Below are 19,833 nucleotides of genomic sequence, written 5' to 3'. Positions count from 1 at the left end.
TAACCACCGAACTAGGAGAGAAAAGTCAAAGTATTAAGGAGACGTGTATAATGGATGATCCTGATCGTATTTAATGCACCGACTGTAGGAACTACGAGCCCATTTGTGAATACTGAAGACACATAACACTATTTAAGGGATGGGACCCAAATCACAACAAACATAAGATAAAGCAAGAGATGGAAAAGACTTGAATATATATAAGACCTGTGACTATATTTCGAAGAGTAATTAAAACTTATGGGGTTGTCATGTCAGTGTTCATAGGTTGCTAAGAAATCGCCATGATCATATTCACCCTCCCTTCAAATATTCTAGGCGGTGATAGAGAATGGTTCTGTTGTTGCCGAATTCATTATTCCGGTCCTGAATGTTGCTGACTGGAGACTTCCATCCATGGGAGATAATCACAGAAGTGTTCACTGCAAAAGACTTGTCTGATAAATCATAGAGATATGTCATGCTTCTAAGCTTATTTATTGTAGAAACCCTGAACCATTATTCTATGATTGTGCAGGTCAGACAGTTATATTAGTTGCTTTTAGTAGCAATAAGTATATATTATATAGATAAACATAGCGATCAATGATCAAGCAGATTTGGGGTGTAATGTCCCTTTCCCAATCCTATATGTTAAAGGGACAAAATTTCTAAATTTAACTTCATGTACTTCTATAGTCAATATATTTTTAATCTGAATTATAGAGTTTAATTAACTCTAATGCTTAGGTGATGAACAATTAGTTTCCAAGGACTTTGGTGTTTATGAAAGTTTCCTTTGATATAAATATATATAGAAAATTTTCTATCAAATACTTGTAGTACTATTATCTGTTACACTTCTTGACTTCAGGCTATCAATATCTCAAAAACTGTAGCAAATCAATATGGTAGATGCTTGGAAGCGGAAGTATTTGATTATACTACACTTTTTATTGTCAGCTATTATATTTCATTTCCTTCCATTTAATGTCACTGTATAGTAATCTGTGATAGCATCTATATCTGCAGTCTCAATGATTATGAAGTCTATTTTAAATATATCTCTTTGGACTGTAATCTTAATGCCTTGTTAGATTGTAGTTGCCAATTCCTCTTGTTAAATCTGTAAATATGGTTCCTTCATATAAGCGCTGATGTAGACTTCTTTCTGTTTGTATATAATAATATTTATATTTTGAATTTTATAATTATTATATGAACACTATGGAAGAACTAATGAAGATGTAATTGTCGATAACTTCCTTTCTATTCTATTTCACAATTCCTTTGAACGTCCAATTTCGTAATTAATGATATGTAAGGTCAAGCTCTGATAATATAGATGTATTTCCCCAGCACAGAATTTACAATACTTTCAACAGTAACACTAATAATGTATTTAGGATTCCACAACTGAATTGTGCCAGTGAAGTAATCGCTTCCTTCGAGAGTATTCCAAAAAAATCTTCTTCTTGATCTCCTATCCTCCTATTCGTTGTCTGTGAGGGAGCCGTTTTGGTCGCTGATATCCTTTCTTTAGTAGCTTTCCTCCTTACTTATACACTACTGATTTTAGCGTGGTTTCAGCCGTGTCTGCTGCGTTGAAATATACCCTTTGTTTTCCGTGTATGAAAATCTCCTAATGAGTTCGAATGTCTTCTTGTATCTGCTATCTCCATTTGGAAGATTGTGACTCTTTGCAAGCATTACATCTCTTGAATTGTCATCATAATCATGCTATCCAAACTGTGAAACAAACTTAATCCTTGATTATAGATAATTCAGACTTGTCAGTTACATGCAAATTCCATGCCATTGTCTTCCTTAGTGCTGCTGCATGGTTGCTGGATGGACCGCGTCTTTCCCATGGAAGGCTATTATTTTGGATGTTATTGGCTGTGTGGCTTTATGAAAATTGACTATAGTAACTCAATTAGAGGGGGTAGTGCCTCATTCAATACTATATTTTATTTATATATATTTTATAGTATTTTCTATTATTATTGTATTATAAATACTATTTATTTGCTTATTATGCTTTCATCAACTTGTTATCATATTAATTTTATTATTATTATTATATATATATATTATTATATGGATGAGTTATTTGATTTTATTTATTAAATATTTCTTGTATGATTATTTGAAATTCTATTGTTCATTTACTATTTATTATTAAATTCTACTTCAAAATGGGCACATCACAGTCCAACCTTCCCAAAAATTGCTTGTCCTCAAGCAATGCAATTCATAGATATGATATGATATGATCCTGAAATGATCGTTCCAATTAGGGTTAGAACTATTATATATTTAAAAATATAAACTTAATTAAATCTGAAGATCATAATTAAAATTACTAAAAATAATGGATAAATGAAACTTATCTTGATGTAATGTGGTACTTCCAATCTCATTGCTCTACATTGCCTTGTTCACAATGAGTCCTAATGAGTAGCCTTATGATTTCTTAGAGAGACTTTATCTCTTCCAAAAAATTATGGATACCCTTTGGGGCACATCCATCACCTTGGCCTCTATGAACACCCCTTTAGGATGCACTCATCTCATAATCCTTAGGAGATGCTTTATTTCGTCCTAAGCCTCTATGGATATCCTTTTAGGATTGTCCATCTCTGTTGAATCCTTAGGATAGACTTTATCTCATCCTAAGGCCTCTAAGATATAATCTCTACTCTATAGTGGAGTGCCTTAGTAGTTCTCCCATAATACTATAATAGGGTGCCCTAGCAATTCTCCCTCAATTGCAGTCTTGGGAAGCTGCTAACAATAGGGTGCCCTAACAGTTCTCCCTAATTTGCAGTGCAGTAGAATAACCTTATAATGGTGCCACTTGCTACTGTAATAGGGTGCCCCCACTATTCTCCCTTAATTGCCACTCTTTCCATTGATTTAAATTAAATATTAAATTTCCATTAATAATCATGAAAATATTTGCATACATGTATTGTTTAATATTTACATCTCCTAATTAGGGTATGACTAAGGTTGAACTTCCTTAAAGCTCCAATGTGTCCCCATTCCCATATTCTCCTTAGATATTGTTGAGATTCTCTTGATCACACATTGCACTCTTGTTTAAAGTTTCTTCCTTGTCTATTTCCAGTGTTGCTTCTATTTTATGAAGTTGACTTTTCTTCTCTCACTTATGTTCAGGTTCCCAAGGGCCTCTACATCTAAAGCATATGCCTTTTTTCAATGTGTCCTCTTTTTGTTTTTGGGCTTCCTTGCTCAGGCATTGGTGTCATCTGCTCCATTTCCTTTTGTAGAATAACATTCTTTCTCTCTATGGTCTTTTCTCGAGTCTTCATTTATATACTCCGTCTTTGCTGAAAAACTCTTAGATCTCTCTTATAAAGCATTTGATTCCACCATTTTTGCTTTTTTGATTACTTCTTCCAAGTTTTGAGGTTCATGTGGTTTTATAGAGTACCTGGTGGAGTCTTTTAATCCTTCTATAAGCATATGAGTAAGTCTCTTTTGTGAAAGGTCTAGGATCATCACTGATATATCTTGAAATTTGTGAGCGAATTCTACAACTTTTCCAGTTTGTCTGAGTTGAGTTAGTTCTTGGAAATACCATTCAATGTCCTTATCCTCAAATATGTTCATGAGATTTTGGGAGAATTCTTCATAAGATTTACATCTTTGTGTCCCAACGAGATACATCCATGGATCCACCAATCATGTGTCGCTCCCTCTAGATGGACTACAGCAAATTGGAAGGCATCTTCTTCCGTCATGGGATTTAGAGTAAAAAATCTGTCTAATTTTTCTAACCATTGGTGTGGTATAATCTTTTCCAACCCATCAAAATTTGGAATTTTGATTTTATTGATTTTATGTTTGAGTTCTTCGTTTACAAGCCTTTTGGGTGTCCCCCTTCATTTATCTTCACAAAATTCTCTGAATGATACCACTTCTCTAATGTTAGGTTCTAGAGCTGCATATGCCCTTGCAATATCATCAGTTCTAGTGATTGGTTGCTCTTTTCCTCCTTCTCTTGGTAGTTCTGCTCTGGGTAGGAATGATGGTTGTGGTATTCCGGTTGCAGAAAACACATTATTATTTTCTAAGTGAATGGAACTAATATCTCTTGCCGGGTTGGTTTGACCTCTCAAATTATTGATAGAATTTCCCATATCTTGCAATACTTAGAGAAGTGCTTGATTTGATTTTTCCATTTGATTCAATATAGCTTGGTTGGTCTGGTTGGTTTGTTCCATATAGGATCTCATCTCATTTGCTAGCTCGTTCATTGTAGTTTTCCTTGTTCTCCGCTCGTAAGTTTTCATAAGCCTTCACTCAAAGGATGGCAGGATTACGCTCTGATACCACTGTATTCTCCCTTTCCCAATCCTATATGTTAAAGGACAAAATTTCTAAATTTAATTTCAAGGACTTCCTCTATAGTCAATACATTTTTTTCTGAATTAAAGAGTTTGATTAACTCTAATGCTTAGATGATGAAAAATTAGTTTACAAGAACTTTGGTGTTTATGAAAGTTTCCTTTGATATAAAAATATATAGAAAAATTTCTATCAAATACATACAGTACTATTATCTGTTACACTTCTTGACTTCAGGCTATCAATATCTCAAAAACTGTAGCAAATCAATATGGTTGATGCTTGGAAGTGGAAGTATTTGATTATACTACACTTTTTATTGTCAGCAATTATATTTCATTTCCTTCCATTTAATGTCACTGTATGGTAATCTGTGATAGCATCTATATCTGCAGTCTCAATGATTATGAAGTCTATTTTAAATATATCTCTTTGGACCGTAATCTTAATGCCTTGTTAGATTGTAGTTGCCAATTCCTCTTGTTACATCTGTTAAAATGGTTCCTCCATATAAGCGCTGATGTAGACTTCTTTCTGTTTGTATATATATATTTTGAATTTTATAATTATGATATGAACACAACGGAAGAACTGATGAAGATGTAATTGTTTATAATTTCCTTTCTATTCTATTTCACAATTCCTACAAACCTCCAATTTCGTAATTAATGATATGTAAGGTCAAGCTCCGATGATATAGATGTAATCAACAAGCACGGAATTTACAATACTTTCAACAGTAACACTAATAATGTATTTAGGATTCCACAACTGAATTGTGCCAGTGAAGTAATCGCTTCCTTCGAGAGTATTCCAAAAAAATCTTCTTCTTGATCTCCTATCCTCCTATTCGATGTCTGTGAGGGAGCCGATTTGGTCGCTGATATCCTTTCTTTAGTAGCTTTCCTCCTTACTTATACGCTACTGATTTTAGCGTGGTTTCAGACGTGTCTGCTGCGTTGAAATATACCCTTTGTTTTCCGTGTATGAAAATCTCCTAATGAGTTCAAATGTCTTCTTGTATCTGCTATCTCCATTTGGAAGATTGTGACTCTTTGCAAGCGTTATGTCTCTTGAATTAAATCATCATAATTGTGCTATCCAAACTGCAATACTAACTTAATCGTTGATTATCGATAATTCAGACTTGTCAGTGCTTTGGACATGCAAATTCCATGCCATTGTCTTAGTTAGTACTGCCGCATAGGTGCTGGATGGACCGCGTCATTCCCATGGAAGGCTATTATTTCGGATATTATCGGCTGTATGGCTTTATGAAAATTGACTATAGTAACTCAATTAGAGGGGGTAGTGCCTCATTCGATACTATATTTTATTTATATATATTTTATAGTATTTTGTATTATTATTTTTTTATAAATACTATTTATTTGTTTATTATGCTTTCATCAACTTGTTATCATATTAAATTTTTTATTATTATTATATATATATATATAATATATTTTAATATGGATGAATATTTTATTTTATTTATTAAATATTTCTTATATGATTATTTGAAATTCTATTGTTCATTTATTATTTATTATTAAATTCTACGTCAAAACGAGCACATCACAGTCCACCCTTCCCAAAAATTGCTTGTCCTCAAGCAATGCAATTCTTCAATATGATATGATATGATCCTGAAATGATCGTTCCAGTTAGGGTTAGAACTGTTATATATTTAAATGTATAAACTTAATTAAATCTGAAGATCATAATTAAAATTACTAAGAATAATGGATAGATGAAACTTATCTTGATGTAATATGGTACTTCCAATCTTATTGCTCTACATTGCCTTGTTCATAATGGGTCCTAATGAGTAGCCTTATGATTTCTCAAAGAGACTTTATCTCTTCCAAGACCTTATGGATACCCTTTAGGGCACATCCATCACCTTGGCCTCTATGAACACCCCTTTAGGATGTACTCATCTCATAATCCTTGGGAGAAGTTTTATTTCGTCCTAAGCCTCTATGGATATCCTTTTAGGATTGTCCATCTTTGTTGAATCCTTAGGATAGACTTTATCTCATACTAAGGCCTCTAAGATATAATCTCTACTCTATTGTGGAGTGCCTTAGCAATTCTCCCATAATCACAACGTGATAGGGTGCCCTACTAGCAGTTCTCCCTTGACTACTACTCTAATAGGGTGCCCTAAGCGGTTATCCATCAACTACTTTTGCAATAGGTTGCCCTTAGCGGTTCTCCCTCACTTAGATCACAGTAGGGTGCCCTTAGGCGGTTCTCCCTTAACTGTTGTTATAATGGGGTGCCCTTCACGATTCGCCCTTTATTGCAGCCTAGGTCTCTTTTGCAATAGGGTGCCCTAGCGATTCTCCCTTAATCATAAAGCAATAGGGTGCCCTTGTAGCAGTTCTCCCTAACATGCTACTATAATAGGGTGCCCTAGCAATTCTCCCCTAATTACAGCCTTGGGAAGGTGCTAACAATAGGGTGCCCTAGCATATATTTTATTTATATATTTTTTATAGTATTTTCTATTATTATTGTATCATAAATACTATTTATTTGTTTATTATGCTTTCATCAACTTCTTGTCATATTGAATTTATTATATATATATATATATGGATGAATTATTTGATTTTATTTATTAAACATTTCTTATATTATTATTTAAAATTCTATTGTTCATTTATTACTTATTATTAAATTCTACTTCAAAATGGGCACGTCTCATAGGGATACTCATGAAGAATGGAAGAGCCATTAAGATTGGTACAACCAACGTTGAGGAATGTTTATGGATTATCAAGAAGCTATGCTCCAAATATTTGGGGAAATGTCAATTTGAAAGGTTATTACAAATAGTAAATAATGGCACCATCTTGTTATTAATAATCTTATTTGCCAATTTTATATACAGGATGACATAAATGCATTTATTTTGTTGTCAAAATGGTGATTCAAAAATTTGGCATAATGATAGTATATATGTTTGGCTTGATCATTGAGAGCATAGTTACACCACCCTGGGGGACAGAGCAATGGCAAAACGCGGAGACAAGTTTTCGGGACGAAGGGATAGAGGAGCCTTAATTTGGGGGCAATAGGGGGACGGAGGGGGGACAATGGTGTGGGACGGGAGGGGTTGTATATACTATACATATGGTAGTTAAAATGCTAGTTATGAAAAGATATATTGCAATATAAGATATAAAGATGTAAAAGAGTAAATACTTGAACATTACATTGAATTAGAACATCGAACATTGAACATAAATAGTCAAATCAGCAAATAATCAACACTGGGATGTCCCCCCATCCTCAGCAGAGGTGGCAAAATCTAGTGGTTCCGCTGGAGACAGGGAACGAAGTCTCCAAGTCCCGATGTGTCCCCGTCTCCAAGATGGGGGGGCATCCTCGTGTTATTATGATTCAGAGTGTCTTTGGGGGACTTGACATTGTATAGTCACTGAGTGAAATTTGTGACACAACATCCATCCCTATATCGCAGGAAAGATTAATTTTTAAAATATTGTATTATACGTAGTCAAGAGATTCATGAACGTACAATGAGGAAAAATTGGAAACCTTAATGAGACGTGTAGACAGAGTCCAACTGCAAATTTAAAAACAGAGAATTGCTTGAGCAAAAATATGATTGTGGGTTGTGCTTAAACACAAGTCTCCAATGGTCTTATCCGATATTGTGCTAACATCAAAGTTCAGTTCTGGTGTGTCTCAATCCAATGGGTCTGTTGCAACAGAAAAGGAATGTAGAGGGAATCAGAATAGCAACAGCTTGCAGGTTTTGAGTGCCCATAGTTCCCATGGGTCACAATTGAGGGGTACCTTGGATGATCTTAGAAGTATCAGTACTCTAACTACTCTCTAGCTTCTTTGCAGAGTCTGGCTAATTTAGTGCGTATGACAATTTGCTTGATGGGCCTATTCCTAAGTTGGGCAAGGGTGTTTATTTTATCTATGGGGGTAATTATTTTTGTTGCACCAAGGCGACAAAAAAGTTGAGCGCCATTGACCACCCTCTTCATCTGATCATGGAAACAATATTAATATAGAAAACAATGGAAAGGGAAAAGAAGGGGAGCTCCAAGAAGAAAAAGAATAGAAAGAGGTTTTCCATATTTGATGTGACGCAAAATTGCTCAATGATATAAGAGTGGGAATTTTACATTCTGGAGGGGAATAATCACCAATACTCCATTCTCATTATTTGACAAATTCTTATATCGAGGCAGTTTCTGATTTGACGCATATGGACCTTCATTGGAGCAACTTGTATCAAAGATCTTGATGTGCGGATAAGTATTTATTATCCTTGAGTATTACATTTATCTACTCATTGCAGTCTCTCTCTCTCTTAATTGTATTTCTATATGTAGTAAAAGAGTTATTGTACCTTGATCTTTTCCTTTGTCTCTGAGGGTGTAATTGCAGGGAAAGACAAAAGCTACATCAAGCATGCTACCATATATGATGCAAGACTATATCTTATGACAATACATCCAAAGAAGTTTTGATCTAGAATTCATTAGTCATTTGATGACCATGCTAGATAAAGAGAAGCTCTTGAAGCGAATATCTTTGATGATTGAGATTATGAGTATATCCTTCTAAATCAAGAGGGAGCTTGACATTTCATTAGAGGCAACCTTGGACAAGGTGGTATGCTTTTGTGACAAAGGGAGCAAATAGAGGATATGTTTCAGTTGATATTTTGCGGATCTTGATCATATTTATTCAAAGGGAGTAGACCATGTCAAGATGGATTCTCTACTGATTAAGAAACTGTAGCAATCCGAGGACTATGATTCATGAGAGGAGCTTCCATATGTGCAGACTAAAAGGTCTTTATGCAAATGCCTAAACCATAGATGGATACTTGAAATACTATTCATTTAGAGTACATTATCACTGAAGATTTAACAACCGATGCTATTCTCACCGAGTCTCTTACCAAAGTTTAGTTTGTACATTTGGAGACTAGATTGGAGTTGTGAAGAATAAAGCCTTTGCTTAGAGGGAGTCTTGGCATCAATAACTACTTGAAATGTACTTTATTGGATTCTTCTCTACGAGAGAGAAGCTTAAAGTGGAACCCTTGTACCACCCTCTAATATGGTTCATGGTGGATGTCATGTGTATGACGCCATGACAGCACCATGTGAGAGAATCCATGGTGACTCCATGTAGAATATTTCATCGTCATGTGTGTGACTCCATGACTTTATGAGCCCCCTGTATAGAAAGGTGACGATCTTTCTAACAATATACATTTGTATTCAACATTGTAAGGTGATGACCTTACAATGTTCACTATCATGACAAATATCATGTTGACTTGATATTCATGGAAATGTCTTGATAGTTAATATCTCTTGAACTTATGGATAGATATCATGCTAGCTTGATATCAGTTGTGTATCAATATGTTCTTAATGAGATTATCTGGTGGATATTACGTGACGTAATATCCGCGGACATGCCATGATAGGTTATGGTAGACATCATGTGACGTGATGTCAGTAACAAACCATAACTAGGATATACAAATGTCTGTTTTGTATACTCCTTGATATCACAAGTTAGGTGATTACACCAATTCATACTTTATTATCTTCCCTAGCTAAGAGGGAGTGTTAAGACATGATAGCGTTGATCAAAATTCAAGGAAAAATCAACTGGTAAATTGTACGCATATGTGTGTGCGTGTATGTATATCAGTTCACCATGTGAACTGATTAACATACCTCTACAGACATATACATACACATTAAATTATCCTGCCATAAACTTCTTTTGAGATCATCCTTGTATTAATCTAATCAAACCAAGTATGAAAATCTGATTATATCTTTATCTTAGATCGGGCTGCTTATCCCTGATCATTATCGACCTTGTACGCTTCAGTACGGATTGAATGAATGATTTACTTCACATAACAGATTGGAAGTTGTAGATGATTATCGCTTAGTATGCCCGATAATCATAGGGCTCATTATAAATTCACCAATAGTTAATTTATTTTGTTGACATGATCACGTGATATCATCTCCCTATAATGAGTTTTTCAGCTCAGAGGTAGGAATTTTTCAGTCATGAATACAAAAATCTCAGGTGTATGGCAATACACATCTTGAACCAGCCATGTAGATCATCTATTGTGAGTGTAATTTGAGTGTTTTTGTACACATGCATTCCAAGAAACAAAACCCTCTAACACAAAAATGAATGAATCACTCGGTGTTTGTTCAACACAACCTTCACTTGAAGCTAATGAAAGCTCAAGGTAGGAATTCTCATAACTTGCACTAAATTGAAGTTGTATTTAATGACTCATTGTGTTTTACACTTGTAGGAAAAGACTAATTTCTACATTAAAAAAAAAGGAACTAATGAAGATGGCTGCCCAATTGACCTTAACGAGATAGATCCAAAGTCTAAGAGCGCCTCAAAGTGATGATGATGATGTTGATGATAATGCTTTTGACACAATCAAGGAGAAAGAAGCCCCAAAGGAGATGTTTGACCTAGTAGCTAGATTAAACCACAATGGAAATGCCCAAATAAACTAACAAGCAATAAACAACAAAAGAACAAAATCACTGGATTAACATCAAGTTGGCATGCAAATGCAGATATTACATAGTTATTGTCAATATACAACTGCAATAAGACAAATACATGCACTGCCTTCAAAAACCTATTCGCAATTGATCATCCCTCAAAATTATGCAACTTCAAACAGATAGTAGTTACCATGGCTGCTTCTACAGAATAACTTCTAACCATCTACTATCATTGCCATCAAGCTCTGCTTAAAATAGAACTACTACCCTATACAAGATTGTCAACCACAAGTCGACTTATCCAACCATTAATTTTCAAGACAGAGGAAATGTGTTACAAATAGATAGGTCAAGACCCAAATGAATACACTGTGTCGTGCAAACATACAAGAGAGTCGATCTAACATATTACAACTTAGAACAATGCGTCATTTGCATCACATGTCGTGAATCTTCATCACAAGCCACAACTCACCACCTTGACCATCAGAATAGGAAAGTCAGTATAGAATCGGAGTAATCTTAAGATAACTTCATCCGAAAACATTGGAACAGGACACGAAGCTAGACGAATCTCCATGATGCCTAGACCACACCATAAGGATCGCATAAGAAAACGAGCCAACTAGATTGATCACAACCTAAAATAATAGGAAAACTGTCGAAATGAATAGTAAATAGATAAACCGAAAGGAAGTGTTTTTGGGAGATGCAAGATTGCCAACGACTCAAGGATGCTCCTGCATTAGCTATCCAAGTGAATAGATGATGTTCAATAAGAGGAACTTATGAACATCTAACAGAATTTGGAACATAAAGCCCATGCCCATTCTTGATCCACACATCTTCCCCATTAGGAAGGAAATGACTGTGTCGACTACGCAAATCCACAAATCCTGAAGAACACACTCCATCATTAGGCTTCTTAATGCTACTACTATAAATGTTTTGGTCTCTGTCACCTCTAAAATCTCCAACTAACACCTACTTCAACTTTTGTTGTTGGACTCCACCTTTGACATCCAATCTACTCATAAGATTTTGTTGCTCATCTAATACCATTTCACTAGTAACCTATTGTAGCATCATCATCGGATTGTCACTAGAATTCAACTTCACTGGTTCACATTCACTCATCAAATTTCTCAACAATTGTACTACCTAGGTTCTTGGTTTTCATTCCTTCCTCCTTCAAAAGAAGTAAAGTATATCTTCAACCATCTTTGATGATAGAAACAACATTCCTTCAACAATCATGACTATTAGCAACATCATATTGTCAAGGTCTACCCAGCAAAACATGGGGAGTACTCATGTTAACCACATCAAACAATACTTCATCTTTATAAGGTTCAATGTTGAAATTAATGCAACAATGCTCTTTCACTTGTACCATATGATTCTCCTGAAACAAACTTATCCCATAGGGGCAAGGATGTTTGATTCTCCTTAATCCCAACTTCTGTACCATTTCCTCTTATACAAGGTTATCATTCCACCATTCATTATCACTTTGCAACAATTGCCTCCAGACTTGCAAATAGTTCAAAAAAACTGCCTTCTCTGCATAGGCTCCAGTTCCTTCTTGCTCAACATGACTCTCCTAAACATAAGAGATTCTCCCATATCATGTGCAGCTTCTCTTTCAACAAGTTCGTCCTTCTCTTCTTATTCCTTATGTGCCACTAGGTTTTGTTTTCCTTTGCTTGTATTGACCAAACATTAAAAAGCTCTATGACCAACATTCCTACATTTGAAACAAGTACATTTGAATTGACTATCGCCTCTGCCCTTCCCATGAATCTTTTGATCAAGTTGTTCTTCAATCACAAGTTTGTCTTTGCCCTTATCAACAATCGGTTTATCACTAACCCTAGGGGTAGCTTGTCTTTTATTCATATTATCTTATGCCTTCCGAGCATTCTGATAAGCATCCCCAGTTGTACTAATCACCAACATACTTAAATTATCTTGTATGTTAAGTCTCAAACCATTAACATACCTAGCCACCTTTTCCTTGGATGACTTTCAATGCCTAAATCTGATTGTCATCTTGTAGAACTCCTCAATATACTCCTTACCTGTCAAATCCTTCTGCTTCAAGTTCTACAATCTCTTAAATAATTCCAGTTCATAATCCTCTAGTATGAACTTAGCCTTACTTTCGATCTAGTGATCTTAGGTTCACCATTATCTTCCCTATTTTTTGCAATTCTTTCCACCATTAGGTAGTATAACCCTTCAACTTAATTTGTGCTAACCTAACTCTATGTGGATCTCTAATATCTTCAAGCTCAAAGTAATCCTCTTGTTCATTAATCCAATCTATCAATTCCTTCGAATTTAAAGGACCAAAAGAGCATGCAACATCAATTCTATGACTCTTACCCATTTGTGCCATAGCTCTCAATGGAATCTCAACTTCAGTTGTCTCAAGATCTTTAGCAGCTTCCTCAAATTCATCTTTAGTTTCAAGATTCCTCCTAGCAAGGCCAAAGCATTCTAGATCTCAATCCTTTCATTTCGAAAATCCTCCATCATTTGCTCTAGTCTTCTAGGATTCATCCTTCCAGACTACATGTTTACCAAGATGCCAATCTTCTATTCCTCAGGTTCGACAATCTGGTTAGAAGTGTCAATTACCCTAATCCAATCTGATAATTTACGAACACCAACAATTTGCCTCAAGCAACTCGGTCTCTTCGTTAATTAGGAAACTATCAACTTGTCAACCAACTAATCCTCCTTGGCAACCCTCTATAATTGCAAGTCAAATTTGATCTTCTACCACCCAATAACTAGCTACACAAGTGTGATCTTCAATTTTCCAGCAACCAATCCTCCTCTTGCCACCTTGCACTATCCTTCGGTAAATGTGGATCGGATCTCATCTTTTGCCACTCCACAACAATGAAGCATGCAAGTTAGAGACACCGGATTCCAAGTGCTTGTTCTGCTCTGATACCAATTGACGCAATCAAGGGAATAGAATACCCAAAGGAGATGTTTGACCTCAGCCAGATTAAACCTAGTAGAAATGCCCAAACAAGCTAACAAGCAATGAACAACAAAGGAAGAAAATCATTGGATTAACATCAAGTTGACCTACAAATACAAACATTACATAGCCATTGTCATATACAACTGGTGCATTCACTGCCTTCGGCAACTTATTTGAAACTGATCATCCCTCAAAATTATGCAACTTCAAACAAACACTAGTTATCCCAGTTGCTTCTACTAAATACCTTCTACCTATCTAGCATCCTTGTCATCTACCACTACTTCAACAAGAACTACTATCCTACATTTATACAAGGTCGCCAACCACAAGTCATCTTATCTGATCATTAATTTCCAAGACAAAGGAAATGCATTACAAACAGATAGGTTATGACCCAAATTCATATGAAACCCAAATCAATACATCATGTCGTGCGAACATACAAGAGATAGGTTATGACCCAAATTCATAAGAACAACCCCAAATCAATACATCATGTCGTGTGAACATACAAGAGATAGGTTATGACCCAAATTCATAAGAACAACCCCAAATCAATACATCATGCCGTGCAAACATACAAGAGGGTCTATCAAATGTTTTACAACATAGAACAATATGCCATTTCGCATCACATTTCCAGAATCTTCATCGCAAGCCACAACTCCCACCCTGACCGTTAGAACAGGAAAGTCAATATAGGACAAGACAAATCTTAAGATAACATCATCTAGAAACACTGGAATGAGATGTGATGCTACACAAGGAATCTCCATGATGCCTAGCCCAAGCCATAAGGATCGCATAAGAAAATGGACTAATTGGATTGATCGCAACCTAAAACAACAAGAAATTTGTCCAAATAAGTAGTAAACAGAGAAACTGAAAGGAAATATTTTAGGGTGATGCAAGATTGCCAACGACCCAAGGATACTCCTGCATCAATTTTTGAGCATGAAGATTTGAAAATCATGGAAAGAGACAACTTTTCAAGTAGTCTTCTTGAAGGACTTAGGTTAGGGACTTTTCAAGAAGAAGCATCAACTGAGCCTCATGACTCGTTGCATGTCAATGGCTACATTTGAGTTTTTAGAACTTCATACTTAGTTTATAGGTTGTGTTTGTACAAAGTGGCAAAATATATATAATTGACATTGACATTGTATCCAACTAGTTATCTTTTATGCTATTGTAGTATGTTTTGAACAATGTTATAAACAATATGGATATAAATGATGTAAAAATCTATTCTCTATAATTTATTGATTGAACTTTAGATTTTATTTGCTCTTAATATATCTATGATGTGGAAATGCCCTTTAATTTTTTAGGAAAAAAATTGACTATTTTTCTACAAGTTTTTATATTTTTTTGTAAATCCAATTTTTTCCGCAATTTTTCAAAAAAAATTTACTCTTAAGTTTGCAAAAAAATTCCCAAAATGATTTATGCTTTTATGATTCTAGGTATCTATAAACATGACTTTCTTTAAAATAATTAGCTTTTAAGGTTTTTTACTATTATTTTGTTTTCAAACTTTGTATGTTTTAATTCTTCAAATTTGTTGATACTTGAAGTTGTTTAGAGTATTACAATGGTAACTGATTCTAGCTCTATGTACCAACCTTGCTTTAAAACATACCCAAGCTCTCCCTTTTGATATAATGTTGAAATGGTACAACAGTTTCCAAGTGGTGAAGGTTAAATTTAAAATCATAGTGATTATAAAGCTAGATACTCAAGCTCACACAATCATGTAAAGAGCCCTCTGTGTGAGCTCCCTAACAAGGCATCAAATTTTGTCCAGGCCCAAATGATAAAATCCCTCCAAATGAAATAGTCTTGGTATTTATCAAGGAGCAAGATAAAGAAAATCACATATCAAGGCATAAATCAAATCATCCTTTCCTAAAGAAAGGATCTCCAAGGATAACCACCACCACCTTGTTTTGAACATTAAAAGAGCCATCATTTTTTGTCCATACTTGAGGCTGCCCTATAGCCTCTACACATGAGATCAAAGGGATCACTAGAAAAGGCATTTTGAAACGTGTCTAAAGAGATTGTTGATCAAGATATAGCGAGATGTGCCCATGTGAAGGGATTGGCCTTCAATACCATTTACTTAACATATTGGCCAAAAATATTGAAATTAATTAATTAGGCTCCAAAAGGGTTCTCAGTTTTGTAAAGGTGTGTAGCACCTTATAGGATAAAGAATGAAATTTGTAAAGGACTCTTTGAAGCCTATAAGGAATCCGTGGATCAAAACAAGGTTGTCCATCATTTTCGATGGATACAAAGATGCAAAGATTCAATCATTGACCAATGTATTGCAATGTTTCCTAAAGGGGCAATGTTTTTGAGAGCAATGGATTGTGAAGGTGAGTAGAAAGATGATGCATTTATTGCTAACATGCTTTGTCAAGCCGATAGAGAAGTGGGCCCTCAAAACATTGTGCAAGTTGTAATAAACAATAGCAAAAGATATAGCATTTTTGTGTTATTGGTTAAGGAACATTAGTCACACATTTTTTGAGCCCCTCGGGCTATTCACTCCTCCACCCTAATGCTACAAAAATTAGCAACAAAATTGATTGGATCAAATAGGCACATGTTGAGGCCAAAGACATCTAAATGTTTGTCACCAACCACCATATGTCAAAAGGCATATTTAGAATATTCCCAAAATTGAAGGTGCTAAAGGTAAGTTGAATAATAAATATGTTTCACTTGTAAACATTTTTAATTTTAGTTTTTGGAGTTTTATTTTTTATTTTCAAATAGGGTTTTCAGACTTGTTTTGTGTAATAAACTTGACTAAAAATTACCACAAAATTCAGTTATGAGATTGAGACATTTTATCAAATATTTGTTATGCTAACTTAATCTCTTCAATGTATTAATGTTTAGTAACTAACTGAGCCGCTACTTGGAATTTAAACACTAGGAATAGATATAGTTAACCAATGACAAAACATTAAAAATCCACTCGGAAAGAAATCAGACTGAACTAATGTTGGATATTAATACCCAGAGTAATGACAGGAAATCATTTAAATAGGCACATGTTGAGGCCAAAGACATCTAAATGTTTGTCACCAACCACCATATGTCAAAAGGCATATTTAGAATATTCCCAAAATTGAAGGTGCTAAAGGTAAGTTGAATAATAAATATGTTTCACTTGTAAACATTTTTAATTTTAGTTTTTGGAGTTTTATTTTTTATTTTCAAATAGGGTTTTCAGACTTGTTTTGTGTAATAAACTTGACTAAAACTTACCACAAAATTCAGTTCTGAGATTGAGACATTTTATCGAATATTTGTTATGCTAACTTAATCTCTTCAATGTATTAATGTTTAGTAACTAACTGAGCCGCTACTTGGAATTTAAACACTAGGAATAGATATAGTTAACCAATGACAAAACATTAAAAATCCACTCGGAAAGAAATCAGACTGAACTAACGTTGGATATTTATACCCAGAGTAATGACAGGAAATCATTTAATCTCCATTTATTCGAAAGTTAAACTGCAATATCACAATAATGGCAGGTGTAAACAAATAAGGAAATTGCAAGGAGCAAATAGAGAGTGACCAACCCGTGTTGAGGTTATACGGAGGAGCTACTGTCGTTGCTCCCTTTCAAACTGCATGTTGTGTCGTTAATAGTTAACTTCACTGAGGTAGTGAATATATTCAACCCGTGCAAGAATGGATACCATGCGGCTTGGTTTGAGGTAACACCTCCTTCCAACAGCCCATGCCTTCACTGTTGGTGTGCGAGTTGGAAATGAGTCCAACTAGAGGGAACCGACTCGTAGCTCCTAACATATCCAACAGTTATAATGCCGTCAGTCCACCACCATATAACAGGAGCTGCTCCCTGTACATCTGCGCAGAGAGAAGGATGACCTTGGGGAAAAAGATATGGATATCAGTTCAGACCCAAAAGTGCCTTCCAAAACTTCTACAAACTGCGAATACTACTAACCCGCAGGAACGTTCACTATGGTCTCTGCTATGAAAACTTTAGTCCGGAACTGCTTGGCTTGATCAATCAAACACTATTCCTCCACATAGAAAATAAAATAATTTGATTCACACCATGAAATTCTGACTGTACTTAGTTCTCAGTGCCAGAACCTTCTTGCCAATTTATGCCTGTGTAATGTACTAGTTCCAAGGACATAAGTTGGGGTGACATCCAACTTCCTTGAATAACTCGAGGGATTTTGTCCTCAGAGTTTTGTAGCCAGTCACATTGAAGCAACCAAAACATGACATTGTATTTAGTTCATAAATTCTTGTGTGTAAATCCCAAGGCAAGCTCTCTTATTTATAACCTTGAAGTGAAGGGAAGACGTTGGAATAAGAGATGTGGGATAAAACAACAATTTCGTCCTGTAGTCACTTAAGTCATTTTATAAAGTAAATGACTTTATAGACATAAAGTGACTTTATCAAAGAACCTTTAATTTAATAAATGATGAACTTAAGATAAATCTTCCATGTGACTGGTAAGCATCCTAACTGTTGATGTCGTTAATCTATCTGGATGTGGAGATAGATTAACCCGACGCCATAACACTAGTGCGGAGAAGGGGACATGACAGTCCTCCCTTCCCAAGATTGCTTGCCCTCAACCAATCTCAATGTTGGATGCTGCAAAATAGACTCACCTTCCCAAGTGGCGTCTTCATATGGTAAGTCTCTCCAACGAACCAGATACTCTTTGATAGATCTATTTCGCAGCTTCCTTTCCCTGGTCTCAATCACCTCAGTTGGCTCCAAAACAAGCTTACCCTCCTCATCAAGTGGCGGCAAACCTTCTGAAGGAACAATCTGCTAGCCAATGGCCTTCTTGAGACATGAGACATGAAATACGTTGTGGATTCAGCTATCACCGGACAAATCCAACTCGTAAGCAACCTCACCAACTCTCCTAATGATGCAATAAGGTCCGTAAAATATGGATTTAAGCTTTTCTGACCCACTTCTCTTCAAGGAGCTCTGTCTATATGGTTGTAGACGAAGATAGATCGGGTCATCTATCTCGAAGCTCCGCTCTAAACAATGACGATCAGCATATAGCTTCTGTTGGTTTTGCGCCTACTGAATATTATCCCTAATCCTAAACCCAATCTTTGGCTAAGGGAGCCTTGTTGTCCTGTAAATCCAAATCAATGAAAGAGAGAGGTTCGTAACCATAAAGAGCACAGAAGGGAGTCATCCGAATAGGCATATGATATGTGGAGTTATAGCAATACTCCCACAAATACAACCACTTAACCCAAGCTCTTTGCTGACCTGCAATGTAGTTTCTCAAATACCCCTTCACCCATTTATTCACTATTTCGGTTTGACCATCTGTCTATGGGTGAAAGCTAGTACTGGGGGTCAACTTTGTACCTGTCAATCTGAAAATCTCCTACCAAAAGGTGCTGAGAAACCTGCTGTCCCTATCACTCACAATAGTCCTGGGTAATCCATGGAGACGAAAAACCTCTCGAAAGAACAACTCGGCCACCTGAGAGACTAACCAATCCGCAGCAATAGCAAAAAAGTGCGTGAACTTAGTCCATTTGTCTACCACCACAAAAATGCAATCTCTGCCCTGGACCCTTGACAACCCTGTTATAAAATCCATGGAGATACTCTCCCATCTCTGAGTTGGAATAGGGAGAGGTTGAAGTAAACCTGCGAGAAAGCCCTGCTCTAACTTGTTTTGCTAACAAGTCTGGCACTCTCTAACATGTTGTAAAACATCATCCTTTAGCCCCTTCGATGAGAATATCTCTCTAATCTTCCTGTAGGTTTTTTAAAAAACATGGGTGTCCTGCTGAGGGTGCATCATGTATAGTATGCTTAATATCCCCTTTAAGTTTAGATTCGGGT

The 19,833-nt window shown here is 35.7% G+C and overlaps 1 protein-coding gene across 1 annotated transcript in view; it reads right to left on the bottom strand.

Moving 5' to 3' along the window:
* LOC149540582 (uncharacterized) overlaps positions 1 to 19,833 on the bottom strand; it is a 101,806-nt gene that overhangs the window by 64,374 nt on the left and 17,599 nt on the right. The window lies entirely within an intron of this gene.

This window comes from Cupressus sempervirens, chromosome 9 (assembly GCF_028749045.1).
Source record: "Cupressus sempervirens isolate cs-2001-9-10 chromosome 9, ASM2874904v1, whole genome shotgun sequence".
In the NCBI taxonomy this organism is placed as follows: Eukaryota; Viridiplantae; Streptophyta; class Pinopsida; order Cupressales; family Cupressaceae; genus Cupressus; species Cupressus sempervirens.
The sequence above is the reverse complement of the archived record's forward strand: the minus strand, read 5'-3'. Positions and strand labels throughout refer to the sequence as shown.